The sequence below is a fragment of the Maniola hyperantus genome, chromosome 8 (assembly GCF_902806685.2).
Source record: "Maniola hyperantus chromosome 8, iAphHyp1.2, whole genome shotgun sequence".
NCBI lineage: Eukaryota > Metazoa > Arthropoda > Insecta > Lepidoptera > Nymphalidae > Maniola > Maniola hyperantus.
The window spans coordinates 6,884,891-6,902,302 of record NC_048543.1 but is presented as its reverse complement, the minus strand read 5'-3'; the positions used below and the strand labels follow the sequence as shown (position 1 = coordinate 6,902,302).

The window sequence follows — 17,412 nt, the reverse complement described above, 5'->3', positions numbered from 1 at the left end:
TTCAGTTCTAAGTATGGGGAACCCCAAAATTTTTTTATTTTTTTTTCTATTTTTGTGTAAAAATCTTAATGCGGTTCACAGAATACATCTACCTACTTACCAAGCCTCAGTAGTATAGCTCTTATAGTTTCGGAAAAAAGTAGCTGTGACATACCGACGGACAGACGGACAGACGGACAGACAGACAGACATGACGAATCTATAAGGGTTCCGTTTTTTTGCCATTCGACAACGGAACCCTAAAATCACAGCGAATTTTGCATGCGCAGCGACGACTGGTTAACTTTGAACGATCTTTCGTAGGTATAGGTTATGATAATATTATGAGAACTAGATTTTGTAAAATGTGAAATTTCATATACGGTAGTCTACCTATCTCAAATACCTACTTAATAATCCCCAATAATCTAAATAAATGTCATATTATTACTCACGTAGGTACATAGTGTAATTTCCGACTCCCAACTCGTTACAGCCTACAGGCACTATTCAGCTGAAGTCGTTGAACAGCGCTTAATCTATATGTATAAAAGGAAAACTAACTGACTGACTGACTTACTGACTGACTGATGTATCAACGCACAGCTTAAACCACTCGACAGATCGGGCTGACCTAATTACCACAGAAACGATAGGAGGAATTTTGCTTAAAGAAATTAAGTATACTAAGAAAATCAAATACTTTTTTTTCATTCTATACTAATATTATAAATGCGTGTTTGTCTGTCTGACGGTATGTCCGTCCTAATAACCGATTTTAACGAAAAGTAGATACAGAGATAGCTTGCATCTCCGAGATGGGCATAGGCTACTTTTAATCTTGGAAAATCAAATAGCCACGCGGACGAAGCCAAGTTTCAAGTTTCAACTAATAAGTAGGAATAATTTAAAAGTAATGTTAATAAGTGTAATGCCACTTAAATATAACGAAAATAAGTTATATTTATAAGTATGATACCATTTACAAAAAAGTTTAACAGTTAAAGGCTATAAACAATAACACTGTTGAAAGTTATAAATTATCGTATCATCAATAACAACTTTCAACAAATTAATCAATGCAGTGTTCAGAGCAAGCGGAGTGTGAAGCTTTACAGTATCTAAGTCATCAACAACTCGGGAGAGAAGCGGCAAGAAATTTCATCATAATAACTGTTATTTGTCGTTTAGATAACAGAATTACAGCACTTAACGGTACTGTTAAGCTATATTCAGCAGAATGGTAATATAAATGGCACATAGTTTACATATTTTTGTATTGTTTTATTTGAATACTCAAAGGTAAATATATATAAGATATACCTACTAGCTGATACCCGCGAATTCGTCCTCGTAGATTCAGGTTTTCAAAATCCCGTGTGTACCTACTCTTTGACATTCCGGGATTAAAAGTAGCATACCTATGTTCTTTCTCGGGAAGTCGGGATGCAAGCTATCTCTATACCAAATTTCATCGAAATCGGTTAAATGGATGGGTTGTTTAAAGCTAGCAGACAGACAGAAAGACAGACACACTTTCGCGTTTATAGGTAATATGGATTAGTTATAAAGCCCGTTGCAGAATGCAGACTGAAAACTAACTAACTTAGTTTCACATTTTTTAGTCAGCTCACATAGCTTAGTTTACATAGTTTGCAGTTTGCACACAAGTATGAAAAACAGCGTCAGCTGTACACTAACTTAGCTTAGCTCTTAGTCTGCAACCCGCATAAGAATTAGTACCTAAATATCTATCTATATGTTAGATACATACCTACGATAGATGTCTAACCCAAAACACTTCTTACTGTAAAAAATATACACCTGCAAAAACAGAACACCTTTTCGCTCGTAAATCGTTGTCTCAGTCGGCACTATAAAACACACTCAACTGTCCAGTCCACCGAGCTTTTTGTACTTGAGAGTTGAGACTTCTATAAAGGGTGTCATTCTACGAATGCTCAACACAAAATATGTATAGTCCGCGACATGTTGAGATGGCCATCGGGGTATGAGGCGGGGGGCGCGGGCGGCCCGCACACCGGCACGCCATCCGCGCACGCCCTCACCGGGTTAGTGTTGGGGCTGTGCGAGTGTGCGGGGCATTCCCTCCCCGATTGCCATCTCGACCTGCCGCGTACTATAGACAGGATGCGCACAGGTATTGAAGCCAATGTAGGCGTTTAGGTAAGACCCTATTAACTGCCAGCCCATAACGAAGTGAGATATGTTGTGGCCGTATGTTAATAATTAAATGCGGCAACGGTGAAAGATGTTTATTGAGAGCCGGCTTATGATCTACTCTCGCTTATGCGCTAACAATATCAATAAAGAAATCTTACATACTATTGTTTTAATCTTATTGCCTAACTACCTAACCTACATAATTTTGCATCACCTCTCTTTCAATCCGATGTGCAGGCAACCTAATTCGATATATTGAGGAGTTGCATTTTTATGTTACAGCTAATATGAAGATGCTACGTTTAAACTGTCAATTCGTACATATTACAACTCCCCTGAAAATGTATGCGGTTACCCCTCCCCTTAAAAGAAAAAAAAATGTTAGACGCTACATCGAATCAGAAGAAAAGATGATGACAATCACAAAAATAAAATCTAATGCTAAATAAAATTAATTATGTAAGGAAACATTTTTTTTTAGTTACTTCCTGTGCTTAAAGTGCAATTTATCTTATCTCTTACTTCGTATGGGCATACTTTCAACCTTACTTATAAATAGAAAAATCGTAATCTATTAAGTGCACAGTCAAGGATTTAACTTTTACAAAAGTTTCGAAAAATCTCATCATAATAAAATAATCTCAAAATACCATCTTTGGTATTAGATATGTATAAGCTGAGGTACCGATTTCACAAATCGACTTCAAAAGATTCTTTGACCTATCAAATCGTCGTCATCATAAGTATACAGCTGTCGTATAGCATCGTCGTAAAACGGTAAATATAAGGTTTCTATTCTAAACCCCATAATAATACGTATTATTAAGTAAACATCTCAGGTATTCATATTTCCTGGACAGTCAAAATAAATCTCTCCTAGTCTTCATCTTCCTTTCAAGTTACTTCTTCACATAATACAAATAAATAAACAAATGAACAAACGCGGCGCGTACTCTCCTAATAAATATTTAACATAACATGCTTGCAAGCATTTTTCATAAGACTTATAGTCTTCATCAAACTTATTTCTTTCAATAAGTAAGTATTTCAATAGCATTCAACTTTTCATAAAAAAATCTAGGTCTTTCACTAACACCAGCGCGGTAGATAATGATCAAGAGTCTAGACAAATATAGTTGAATGAGGAGGTACTAAATATGCACAAAACATCGCGTCCAAATAAATAAATAACAATCATCTTCCTACGTCAGTATGTCTCAATCCAAAATAAATAATTGTATATTTTATACCTAGCACTTCTACAGCCGAAGGGTGATCAAGCCTTTGGTTTGCAGAGTCCTAATTTGTCAAAGCCGAATAAAGTCTTATATCGTTAAAACTAGCACGAAACTAGACGAAAAACGTCTGTAAGGAAAAAATTCTCCTTATTTCATATTCATTTCCTTGTATTTGCAAATTGCATCTCGAGCAAAACCATTGTCTCGTATAACAATACAAAATGTTCGGGTACGCGTGTGTCGTTGACCACGCGATGACACCGTTATAATTCTCTGAATTATTATATTTCGATTTTAACACCGAATATTTACGAAAGAAGTAAGTACCACTTATGCATTTATTAATTACCTATTATTATTTTAAACTATCCTACACACTATATAAAATCTTACAAATAAAGCACGAATGGAACTTATTAGTAGATAGCGGAGCAAGTATTATTTATTATTATAAAACCAATATTCACATAACCTACGTACAAAATTAAATTATTTATCCAAAAAAAAAATTACAATACCTACACATTCTACCTATTTGCCCATTACGAGAGATAAATTGCACTTACTTTAACTGTTAGCGACGCATTTTATCAATCAATTTCGTGACCGCCGTGTAGTCGCCGTCGTCGTCAGGACTGGTTTTGGTCATCAGGTCCGGAGGTCTGGAGCCTGCGCCTCTTCTTTACTGCATCTTAGTGGGCCGGGAAAACCCTGGACTCCTCGAACTGGGCCGGGAATACCCTGGACACCTCCTAGTTGTGGCCGGGATAACCCTGGACGCACGATGATGCTGGGCCGATCAATGAAGCTTGAGATTGTCTTCTGTTCATAAGCGATTCATTTTTGAACTTATTTCTTGATGTTAGTGCTTCTTGATTTTTTTATACAGGACGTGGAATTATTTTCTTCTTTTTGTTCTAATTGAGTCTTGAATCTTGATATTCTTTTGAAAATTGTGTAGTCTTCTTCTTGATCGGTGCCCAGCCGGTGCACGCACTTAGATTAGGCATGCACCGACTGGCAAGGGTCGCCATGAGATATGTTGTGGCCGTATGTTAATAATTAAATGCGGCAACGGTGAAAGATGTTTATTGAGAGCCGGCTTATGATCTACTCTCGCTTATGCGCTAACAATATCAATAAAGAAATCTTACATACTATTGTTTTAATCTTATTGCCTAACTACCTAACCTACATAATTTTGCATCACCTCTCTTTCAATCCGATGTGCAGGCAACCTAATTCGATATATTGAGGAGTTGCATTTTTATGTTACAGCTAATATGAAGATGCTACGTTTAAACTGTCAATTCGTACATATTACATTTTAGCATCGAATTATTATTACAAGTCGGGTTAGCAATGCTTTAATATAAGTATTTATTTTCCATGTATTTTCTAGGGAACAAAAACTTTTAGCGTTCCACGCCACACGGTATTTTTTTATAATACCTACTTATATAATTCTTTGTGTGACACAGAATCAATCAGAAAAGTAATCCACACAGCACGATTTCGCTATTCGCTTTTATGAGCAGTCGTAAGGAAGGAATCAGAAGACGCGTGTAGAAATCTTCGACGATTGATCGCCAATGTTTATTTCGTTCGATGGAAAACACCGGGCTCCCATTTACTATGACTATTTATTTGATTGAACGAAGGAAATGCAGGAAAAATCATAGATCGTAAACGTAATATTTAAGTAAGTAAATAATATTCTTACATATGTAGGTATACTTAGTTTACACATAATACGTTACATAGGTATGAGATCATTATCTTAAAATTTAATTTAGGGTATCGCTTGATATACTATTAAAGAGAAAAAGGAACCTTCGAAATAAACCTGCCTATGTCCCTATCTACCTATGTAGATTTATCACTGATATTTCTAGCCCGAAATTAGTGTAGTGTGTGTGTGTAAGCTCTATGTTCTATTCGCTCCTCGACAGACAAGACATATTTTATTTTAATTATATATTTACCTATGAAGAAAAGCAAGAATTTCGTTTACGAGTCTACACTTTTAAATGGGTACGGTAAGTATCATTATTTATCTGAACTTTACAAAAACCCGACGAATTCTGTAGATATATCTTTTCCAGCGACATCTATTCAATGGCCGTGAAACTTCTAGCTGAAAGTTACATTCAGCAACTCAGTTACGCAATTCAGGCGTTCTGGTTCAACAGTTTCAAAACGTTTTCTACTGTTTTCAACAGAGGTCAATAATAATGGAGAGTTTTTGGGATAGGCATCGTCAAATTCTCTAGTTACGGTCAGATGAAATAATAAACTACGAGAAGATGTTGCAGCAGTTTTCTCATGGTGTCCACTTTATCGAATTTAGACTATACCTAGAGTTATAAAATATAGTATATGCAAGAAATAATTTGCCTACGCTGACCCTATCACAAAATATATTAATAGGCGTAAAAAATAGATTATATAAAGCACGATTTCAACTGCAACTAGGTATTATACTTCTCTATTAAATAGGTATCCAAATTTTATACACTAAACTCTGTGATCGCTTCAAGAAATATATCTAATTCTGTAAAAAATGAGACAGGTGTAAATGACCAAAATATTGTCAAAAGTCTTTTTAAGGTAGTTTTTGTCTTAGTGTCCTATAAGACTGTGCTAAATCTAGGGCATAAGCTATGGCTCCGTGCCAAAAAATTAGGAAAAAGAGCAACCTAGGTACCTAGCCTAAAGATTAATCCTTAAGTAAACTCAAGTTTATACTCATAGGGGAATAGGATCCCTCAATGACCATATTTTTATTAATATGTATTTTTATATTTATTGTATTTTTATTTCTTGCCACTTCCAGAGATTTTGCATGCCAGCATGCCATGCTATTAATGCTATTAACTTATAGTTCAATAGATAATATAAGCTGCGGGGGCCCTAGGTCCCCCACGAGCGTAGTTATACGCATTATATTGTTTATTTTATTTTTGTGCTGCATACAGCTCCTAAGCATTATATTATAATCGGTTAAATGATCACGAGGTACCTGCAACCTAGTAGGCAAAAACGTTTTAGAATTTAAGCGACTTGCAATTTTATTAGAAGCTTGAAGCTTTGCAGCTTTTCCGCTTACTGGTCTGCTTGTATCCAGCCAGCATCTTTCACCGAGCTATTCCAAACGCAAAGGTTTTACCAAAATACTAAACATCTGTGGTTACAAACTGTGGTTTTACATCCTAAATATTAAGATGTACCCACTCGTAATACTAAGAAAAATAAATATCAAAACTTACATATTATATAAAAAATAATAAAATATAAAATAATAAATTAAACAACATTTTATGTATTTTGTTGGCTGCATGATCCTACCCAGTAGTTTTTTTTAAAGAGCAGCTGTCGAGTTTCTTACCAGCTACCAGCAGTGGTAGAGTCTTCACATAATATCATAAGCTAGAAGCAACTTTATAACCATACCGTCAGGGGTACCCCAGGGGTCCATCCTAGGTCCCCTCTTATACAAGGCATATCTATATGATATTGGTAGCTGTTTTAACCATGCACAACACTTGATGTTTGCTGACGACAAGAAAATTTTCCTCAAAATACGTTCCCTTGAAGATTGTTCTCGGCTGCAAGTAGATTTAAATGCCCTGAGTGACTACTACATCAGGAATAGAGTTAATGTTAACGTTAAAAAATGTCACCACATAACTCTTTCCCGCAAAACTATAGCTCATTAATCTTCAACTATCAAATCAATGGTATAAATATTGCTAAAGTCAAAACCGTCCGAGACCTGGGTATTAAAATTGACGCTAAACTATCGATGAACGAACATATGGAAGTCGTGGCGGACAAAGCCTACAAACAATTAGGATTCATTAAACGAGTAACACAAACTTTCAATAATATAGAATGTATAAAAACCCTGTATTTTGCATATGTTCGTAGTATTCTCGAATATGCATGCAACATTTGGTCACCCAATCACATTATACATACTCAAAGACTCGAATCAATACAAAAACAATTTCTTAAATACCTGGCTTTCAAAGAATTCAAAAAATTTAACACATATAAAGAAGCCTGTAGGGCGATTGTCTAAAACCTGCATCAATCATTATTACAATCTCAATTGTTCTGATTGGCTGAATTTGTGCGATTCTTGTTGCAACAATGCATTCTAGCCAATAGTGAGCGAGCGTTAACCAAACAGAGATGATTGCGATCGTGACATTGTAGCTGTCATTCTCCCGTAATCGTGCAGCTGTACTCATTACAAAATTGACTCCCTGGAACTAAGAAGAAACCAAAGTGACATGCTGCTGCTACAAGCTATATTGACTGTCCTAGCCTGCTGTCAGCTTTCTCTTTCAATGCTTCCTCCTTTAGGCCTCGAAAACCTCAGCTATTGTGTGTACCGAAATCAAATACAACCCACGCCCAAAATTCCATAATTTTACGCCTGGCGCAAACCTATAATAAAATTTACTCAGACTTCGACCTTTTTCACCTGTCCAAAATGCAATTAAAAAAGGAAATAATTAAACTGCATCGGAAAAATAATAATATGTAACTGATAATAATTATACTAGTATCTATAATAGTACATAAATCTGCATAATATCATAACCCACAAGCACGCACTCACGCATACTCTCTCTCCCACACACAAACACACACCCACACACACACAGACACACATACACTCACACATACACACACACACATACATATGTTGTGAATCACCTACTAGGTATTTTTACTAGTTAATTGACTTTTATATTTTCATATTATTATATTATTGTAAAGCTTGTTTAAATTATCAAACGTACTGTTATAAATAATTTATATTTCATATCTATTTAAGTAATCTGTAAAAAATTGTAATCCTATTTGGCCTTATTTTCAGTCTGTTATTATGTAAAATTATATTGTATATATCGCTGTTGATTGCAAAAAACAATAAAATAAAAAATAAAATAAGGGGGTCTTACACGAAATAAATTAATTATTTTATTTAATTAATATACTTAGTTTAATTAGCATCACTGATAGTTATGGCCATTAGCTTTTGTAAAGTGGTGATAATAATTAAAAAATATCCAGCTGAGTTTGTTGTAGGCTCTTGATCTTTTAGACCTGGGCGCGTTTGTAACCCTCGTGACTTTAGTTTTAAGTTCACGTAAAAATTATGAACACTGTAATATTGTCGTATACACGAAATAAGTCTAAAATCTGTGGAGTATTTACCCTCTTAGAATAAATTGATAAGTTTAGTCTGTGATGCTATTCATATAGTGTAGACGACTCCTAATAGTAATTATTATAAGTAATATCCTTGAGACGCCTATGATCTCTTAGGAAGGCAGACCCTAGACAGCTTATGATTATTTGATTCAAAGTTACAACCGATAAAATAATTTTCTTAGTGAAAAAAAACAGTAGGTAGGTAGGTACGTATTGAGTGTAGGTATTAGGTAGATGTTTTTATTAATCTGTACAAAGATGTTGGTATCTTGAAATCAATAGGTATTTGATTAGCTGATACTTTAATAAATATTTATTATAATTTAGAAACATTTAGGTCATATTAATTGATTTCTGCGTAAATCGAAATCGCTGAAACGTTCATGAAAGCTTCAGCTTCAGCCGTACAGCGCCTCTGAAACAGTTAGTTCGAGGCGTAGCCCGCGCCCTGACGGCTGCGAACGTCGTCATATAAACATTGAGTGATATTTGCATGATGGAATATGTATACAACGATTTCTGCCTTCTATAGCTAAATAACAATACGGTAAGCATCTACAATTCCTTTTATTTTTTCTTAGACTTTAGTAGACAATACACAATGCTCGAAAATGAGTCACATATAGGTGTAGTAGCTAACGATTATTGATCTTCGAAACAAGTACCACTGGGTGCATCAAAAATATTATACCAACTGAGTGATGTACAAACGACTTATACTTACCTATTGTAACTATAGCTATAACTATTTAATTTTCATCATTTTAATTTTTAACTATCTGAAATGTCCAGCACGTTTGAATGTACTTAAATGAATTTTTAGCTCAATTAAGTTCTATATAGGTACTTAATGTATGACGTTAATCCTTGCTTAAAGACAAGATTTTATGTTCAAAAAGATTGTATTGAAGTTGTGATTGGCGTAATGGTTCCCAACTAAACAGAAATATAAGTTTTACAATAAAAATTGAAATTCACTTATAAGTGCCGAATTTTTATTATTCTTCCTGTAAACAAAATTATATTTAATTAACTTTTACGATTTTATCTCGGTCCCTATCGCGTATTGTTTCCGTCGAATACATTTATTTTTATCGGAATACAATAACACAAACTAAATATTAAACCTAAAGATCTATCTATAGTGTTTTATCAGAAATATTTGAACAGTGATTATTTTCGAAACAAATAAACGTACCTACTCTACAGTCTACTATGTATACTGAAATGGACATTACACAAGTAGGTAAGTACGCTGGAATAGGTATTCAATTCAATTCAAATCATTTATTCAAAGTAGCTAGGTACTATTGTAGGTAAAATTTTTGATAATCGGGATACAGATGATAGTGGTGATAATTTTAGTTACGTACATAGTACATAATTTAAGGTACACACAAAATGCCAGTTTTTTTGCCGATTCCGAGCGTACCGGGAAATAAAATTGACACTTTGTGCCAAATGATCTTCGTGTTGAAACTATGTTAACAGATGTCCAGGATAAGATTTAGTTTCAAGCCGCTCACATGACTCTCACAGTTGGTATCAGTGCCGAAATTGCGAAAATCTAGTTGCTTAAAAAACAGGTCGGCAATCGCAGATCCAGTGTACCTACTCGTATTAGTAGAGGTCACTGATGTACCTACAAATAAAAACTGTTCGATATACCTACAAACCCAATTAAATAAGAGCAGCGTAAACTACCTACTCAGATATTTCTTATCAAACAACTAAACTATAGGTGTAAACTAAGTAGGTAACCTACGTAGGTAGGCATATCTATTGTTTTCAGTACATTTGAATCAAACTTAGATATTATAGGTATATCTCTTTTAAATTCTGTTATACATTTACGTAAGTAGGTAAGTTAAGTACTTATACACATGCATGAGTAGGTACATAAAACTATCGAAATAATTTATCAGACACAGAATGATCTCACTGAGGAATATGTATTTATTACTTATATAGGTTTTGTATAAGGCAAAGTTTTGGGTTAAAAAATCGTAGGTTATTAAATAAGATATAATATTATTTTTATTACTATCCTATTGAAAAATCTGCGACCGAAAATAGAGGCCAACGCATTGATGTTGGAATCCCCCTGAAAACAAAATGAAGTGGACGCACGGCCGGCCTGCCAAGCGCCGCCGTTATACCAAAGATATTATAAGCATCCAGATAGGCAACCTTGATAATAATATATTCGTATTTAAAAAATAAAGACGTACGCTTGTCACAAAGATACGCATGCGCGTAGCGTAGCAGCACTGCACTGGTTACACTGGTAAAACCATTGATGACGGACCCACATTTTATTATGCTAGGGGTAAAACGACACCTACAAGCTCGCTTCAAAAATGGTAGCCCATCACCAGTCAATAGAAGTCGTTGTGCCAATGTAAATAAAGTTTACTTTAAGTTAAATAAGAAACACGATGTCCGGCATCGGCTTCACTCCACTCTACCGGTATGCGTTGCGCCTAATAGTAATAATGCTTTCGCGCACTCAGTTTGCGCAGCCTTTGCCTTCAACGCAAGCAACCTGTTTTCCGGATCAGTGAAGAATTCTTCACTACTGGTCCTAATACATAGCATACTAACTACCTAGTTAAGGTACTTGATACAAATAAGGCCTATGCTCGAAAAAGGCCTACTCTCCCGAAAACCCGGTTAAATAAATGTAACATAAAAGATTCTTCACGCACATACATACTACGGCCCTATGATTAGGTACGAACTGCTCAGGCGCCCTGCGCCTATTCCCTGAGCTTGTTGCGCCGCCTTCTTTGTGGAACTTAGGTGTTTCGCGGCGCACTATAAAATTTTCGTAATAACAAGGCAAGTTATTACGTTTTATATTGACATTTTATATAAACTAATAAGTAGTTATAGTACCTTAGCCATTATATTAGATAACTAGCTGATCCCCGCGGCTTCGCCCGCGTAGATTTAGGTTTTTAAAGATCCCGTATAGCCTATGTCACTCAGGAATAATGTAGCTTTCTACTGGTGAAAGAATTTTTAAAATCGGTTCAGTAGTTCTAAAGATTACCCCCTACAAACAAACTTAACGACATTACCTCTTTATATAATACTAGCTGATCCCCGCGGCTTCGCCCGCGTAGATTTAGGTTTTTAAAGATCCCGTATAGCCTATGTCACTCAGGAATAATGTAGCTTTCTACTGGTGAAAGAATTTTTAAAATCGGTTCAGTAGTTCTAAAGATTACCCCCTACAAACAAACTTAACGACATTACCTCTTTATATAATACTAGCTGATCCCCGCGGCTTCGCCCGCGTAGATTTAGGTTTTTAAAGATCCCGTATAGCCTATGTCACTCAGGAATAATGTAGCTTTCTACTGGTGAAAGAATTTTTAAAATCGGTTCAGTAGTTCTAAAGATTACCCCCTACAAACAAACTAATAATAAATATATAATACAACGGGCCGTGCAGCAGAAATCGTAATATTTTAATTTCGCCATAACTTCAAAACCAAACGTCCAATTTTAATCATTCAAAGACCAAATATTATCTCCATAAACTGTTCTTAGTGATGAAATCATTTATTTTGATAAGGATTAATAGCATGTGTAAAATAAACGCGTTTAAATGTAGTCCAAAAAAAATTCAAGATTTTTAAATAAAAAAATGGTTGCTGTGCCTCACTCGACATAGATGGGTATAGTGTGTCGCGGACTTTTTTGTAGATATTTATAAGATCTACAATTAATTAGAACATTTTATGGTTCTATCTTTTATAGTTTAGGCAGCGTACGCAAAATAAGTAACTTTTCTGGTTGATTTTTTACACCTTGTGTCCGAAAAACCCAAATATCTTACGGAACCCTATTTTTTTCCAAAATAAAATATAGCCTATGTTACTCGTGGATAATGTAGCTTTCGAATGGTGAAAGAATTTTTAAAATCGGTCCAGTAGTTTTTGAGCCTATTCAGTACAAACAAACAAACAAACAAACAAACAAACAAACAAACAAACAAACAAACAAACAAACAAACAAAGTTTTCCTCTTTATAATATTAGTGTAGACAACGGGCCGTGCAGCAGAAATCGTAATATTTTAATTTCGCCATAACTTCAAAACCAAACGTCCAATTTTAATCATTCAAAGACCAAATATTATCTCCATAAACTGTTCTTAGTGATGAAATCATTTATTTTGATAAGGATTAATAGCATGAGTAAAATAAACGCGTTTAAATGTAGTCCAAAAAAAATTCAAGATTTTTAAATAAAAAAATGGTTGCTGTGCCTCACTCGACATAGATGGGTATAGTGTGTCGCGGACTTTTTTGTAGATATTTATAAGATCTACAATTAATTAGAACATTTTATGGTTCTATCTTTTATAGTTTAGGCAGCGTACGCAAAATAAGTAACTTTTCTGGTTGATTTTTTACACCTTGTGTCCGAAAAACCCAAATATCTTACGGAACCCTATTTTTTTCCAAAATAAAATATAGCCTATGTTACTCGTGGATAATGTAGCTTTCGAATGGTGAAAGAATTTTTAAAATCGGTCCAGTAGTTTTTGAGCCTATTCAGTACAAACAAACAAACAAACAAACAAACAAACAAACAAACAAACAAACAAACAAACAAAGTTTTCCTCTTTATAATATTAGTGTAGATAATATACAACGGGCCGTGCAGCAGAAATCGTAATATTTTAATTTCGCCATAACTTCAAAACCAAACGTCCAATTTTAATCATTCAAAGACCAAATATTATCTCCATAAACTGTTCTTAGTGATGAAATCATTTATTTTGATAAGGATTAATAGCATGAGTAAAATAAACGCGTTTAAATGTAGTCCAAAAAAATTCAAGATTTTTAAATAAAAAAATGGTTGCTGTGCCTCACTCGACATAGATGGGTATAGTGTGTCGCGGACTTTTTTGTAGATATTTATAAGATCTACAATTAATTAGAACATTTTATGGTTCTATCTTTTATAGTTTAGGCAGCGTACGCAAAATAAGTAACTTTTCTGGTTGATTTTTTACACCTTGTGTCCGAAAAACCCAAATATCTTACGGAACCCTATTTTTTTCCAAAATAAAATATAGCCTATGTTACTCGTGGATAATGTAGCTTTCGAATGGTGAAAGAATTTTTAAAATCGGTCCAGTAGTTTTTGAGCCTATTCAGTACAAACAAACAAACAAACAAACAAACAAACAAACAAAGTTTTCCTCTTTATAATATTAGTGTAGAGATCTACAATTAATTAGAACATTTTATGGTTCTATCTTTTATAGTTTAGGCAGCGTACGCAAAATAAGTAACTTTTCTGGTTGATTTTTTACACCTTGTGTCCGAAAAACCCAAATATCTTACGGAACCCTATTTTTTTCCAAAATAAAATATAGCCTATGTTACTCGTGGATAATGTAGCTTTCGAATGGTGAAAGAATTTTTAAAATCGGTCCAGTAGTTTTTGAGCCTATTCAGTACAAACAAACAAACAAACAAACAAACAAACAAACAAACAAACAAAGTTTTCCTCTTTATAATATTAGTGTAGATTATTGCTTTAATTTTCATCATTTTGAATAATGGAACGAATTATGGAACTTTATATTTTATCTGGTACGGTACCAAATAAGGCCCAAGGCCTTAATTGTAACCCTAGGCCTTAATATAAATCCCGCATTTTAATACGCATTTTGAAAAGAAGAAAGAAAGAAAGAAAAACGTTTATTTTTTAAGGCTGTACCACACATTACCATTATTAGGTTAGGTTATCCCGGCGCCTCTTATACTTGAGTAGTAAAGTCAAAAGACCTCAAGTAGAAGAAGCGCCGGAATAAACCATGTCATGTGTGGCACAACCCGAAAAAAAAGGTCCCTACTCAGCATAAATGCCATATGTCTTGCACAAGTACAAAAACATACAGCGCTGGTTTTCAGTAGGAACCCTGATTCGGGTGGCGCCACGGAATTATTTCAATTGTACTTATATTCTAATCTATCTATTCTATATGTTAATAATATATACAAATTCACACATATTATACTTACTTATATATATATATATATATATATATATATATATATATATTTGGACACATCTATGCACATGTATAAGGTATGGCTATGATGTAACCTAAATCTTGTTACAAAAAGGAGTACTCCGCCACATGATCCTGAAATTCTACCTGTTTCTCCAAAAGGAATTTTTTCAATTTAGTTTTGAATGAAAATTTACTTTTTAAATTCCTTATTGGAGGGGGGATATTATTCCAACATTTAGTGGCGGAGTACGTAAATGAACCTCTAAATGCGGCAGTGCGATGGAATGGAATACGAAGTTGATGGCGACAGCTTCGCAAACGGTCAGATTCACCATCGCCTACCCAATGAAGTTTATCGGCTAGGTACGTGGGCTTGCTCAGTTTAACCACACCAAAAAGTAAACCAGCAAGATGTAACTTCCTCCTTGATCTCATCTTCAACAACTTATGATTGTTCAGAAAAGGGGTAATATGACTGCGCGGAGGAACCTCAAAACTGAAACGTGCACATGCGTTCTGCACACGTTGAACGAGACGTTTTGTTCTGCATAACAACCGTGGCCCATATATAGTGTCTGCATAGTTCAGCTTTGAAAGCACCAGAGCCTCTACCAACTGGATACGCAGTTCTTGAGAAAGATAGTTACGAACTTTGTAAAGTATCTTCAGTCGATAGAAGCAATTGCGAACTTTCTCGGCTATATGATTTTCAAATCTCAGGTCTGAGTCCATAAGCAGGCCCAAATTACGCGCCTGAAAAACTCTCTCCAAAGCTTCACCTCTTATATTTATATTAGCACTACTGACGTCGATTTTATCTCGCTGTTTCTTAGTTCCAAACAATATAAACTTAGACTTTACGGGATTAAGGACAAGTGAGTTAGAATCTGACCATTCCGCAATGCGATTAAGGTCATCGTTGATTAGATTTACTGCAGTTTGGAACTCCTCTGGTTTAAATGCATAATATAGCTGCAAGTCATCTGCATATATGTGATATTTACAACTTTTAATTTGCTGGATAATATCAGCACTGTATAGAATGAAAAGAAGCGGACCTAACACAGAACCCTGCGGAACACCCCTAGGAACAGGGGCGATCGCTGAGCTGCACTTTCTGCCATCCTCATGTACTATCTCTACGAATTGTGTCCGGTTAGAAAGGTAGCTATCGAACCATTTGACAGCATCAATACGAAATCCGTAATAAGATAGTTTAGATAACAATAGTGCAATATTGATGCTGTCAAAAGCCCGAGAAAAATCGAGGAGTACCAGCAATGTACACATCCCAGAATCCTGCGCTGTTAGTATGTTATCCGTAACATCCAAAAGTGCTGTCACGGTACCACGACCTGCCCTAAATCCGGACTGATATTCAGGCAATATCTGATTTTTTTCAAGATAGGCTGACACTTGTGAATATACAGTTTTTTCTAATATTTTAGAAAAACACGACAAAATGCTAATTGGCCTAAGATCCTTTGGCGAGACAGGATCGGGAATTTTAGGAAGAGGACGGACTAAAGCAACCTTCCATACACTTGGGAAAACAGATGTTACTATTGAAGTGTTGATGATTCCTTTTACAGTTTCTAAGCTTTGAGGAAGTGTCATCAAGAGCATGTCGAGGGTTATTTTATCCGTCCCCTCAGCGTTCGAATGTAATTGCTTAATTATTTTTAATATTTCAGTGTTAGTAATAGTTTTAAGTGAAAAAACAGTATCATATAATTTATTGAACTCGAAATATGTAAGTTGTGAGAAAGTTACATTTTTCGACCCAGGAACTGATTTTGATGTCTAGCTCTCAAAATACTACGAATAACTAAATCTAAAAAGGCTCCTAAACGTGTTACTTGGTTGGAAGAAAGCTTAGCAGCGTGCAGCGACAGTTTAGTGCCTTGTATACAGGAGTGCAATTTAATAAGGCCTATATTTTTTATAGTTTATTCATATTATTTTTAATATGAGAGCTTAAGTCTGACAAGCCATCTGTGTTTATAAATGTTTAATTACTGTAATAAAAAGCTTAGTTATCAAAATATAAAAGGTATATAAAAGCTGTGAAATAGTTATTTTTAAATAAATAGATTTTTAACAAGATTTTATGACTTTAAAGTTTACAGGCCTTATTTGGTAGACGTAACTTATTATGGCCACTTGCTAAGGTTTTTGTATTGTTGATTTTGCCTTCATTTTATTAGATATTGTTAATGTTTTTCTCCATTAATTTGATATTAATAAACATCTAATAATAATTTATTGAAGTTTTTTTGATACACAACTATATTTATTTTGTAATCAACGATTTAAATAAGGTAGGCCTTATTTGTATCAGTTACCTTATTTATAGTTTTCCCGTAGGTTCTATACCTGCCTATCTATCTGAAGATCGTGGTCCTGGCAAGATCCCAGCCTCGAATGGATCAGCTGTTTCCATTTCCTTCTGCCGCACACCCGCACGTCACCCGCACCAGCCTAGCGCGGGGGCTGTGCGGGTGATCAGGGCATTTCCTCCCCAATCGCTATCTCGACTTGTCGTGTCCTAGCTTAGCTTTACCCTCACTTATCGCTTAGCTACATCGCATATTCTTATCTCAGGTAGAAAGGCAGCCTAAACATCTTAGGTATAAACCCGTCCAGTTGACACGTAGCGTCGCCGTCTCTCTTTTATGAATGTTTTGGGTCGCTGCCAACGATTTTTTACATAAAAGCTGAACCTCTTTACTAAACT

General features: G+C 35.0%; 1 protein-coding gene across 5 annotated transcripts in view; it reads left to right on the top strand.

The window, feature by feature from the left end:
- Nucleotides 1-9,045: 9,045 nt before the first annotated feature.
- The window catches only part of Syt1 (Synaptotagmin 1), a 26,360-nt gene continuing 17,993 nt past the window's right edge, over nt 9,046-17,412 (top strand). For 4 of the 5 annotated variants that reach the window (XM_034971300.2, XM_034971298.2, XM_034971299.2 and 1 more), the window contains exon 1: nt 9,046-9,177. The gene's annotated coding sequence lies outside the window, so the exon portion shown is untranslated. The remainder of the gene's footprint in view (nt 9,178-17,412) is intronic. The other variant, XM_034971297.2, reaches the window with a different exon arrangement.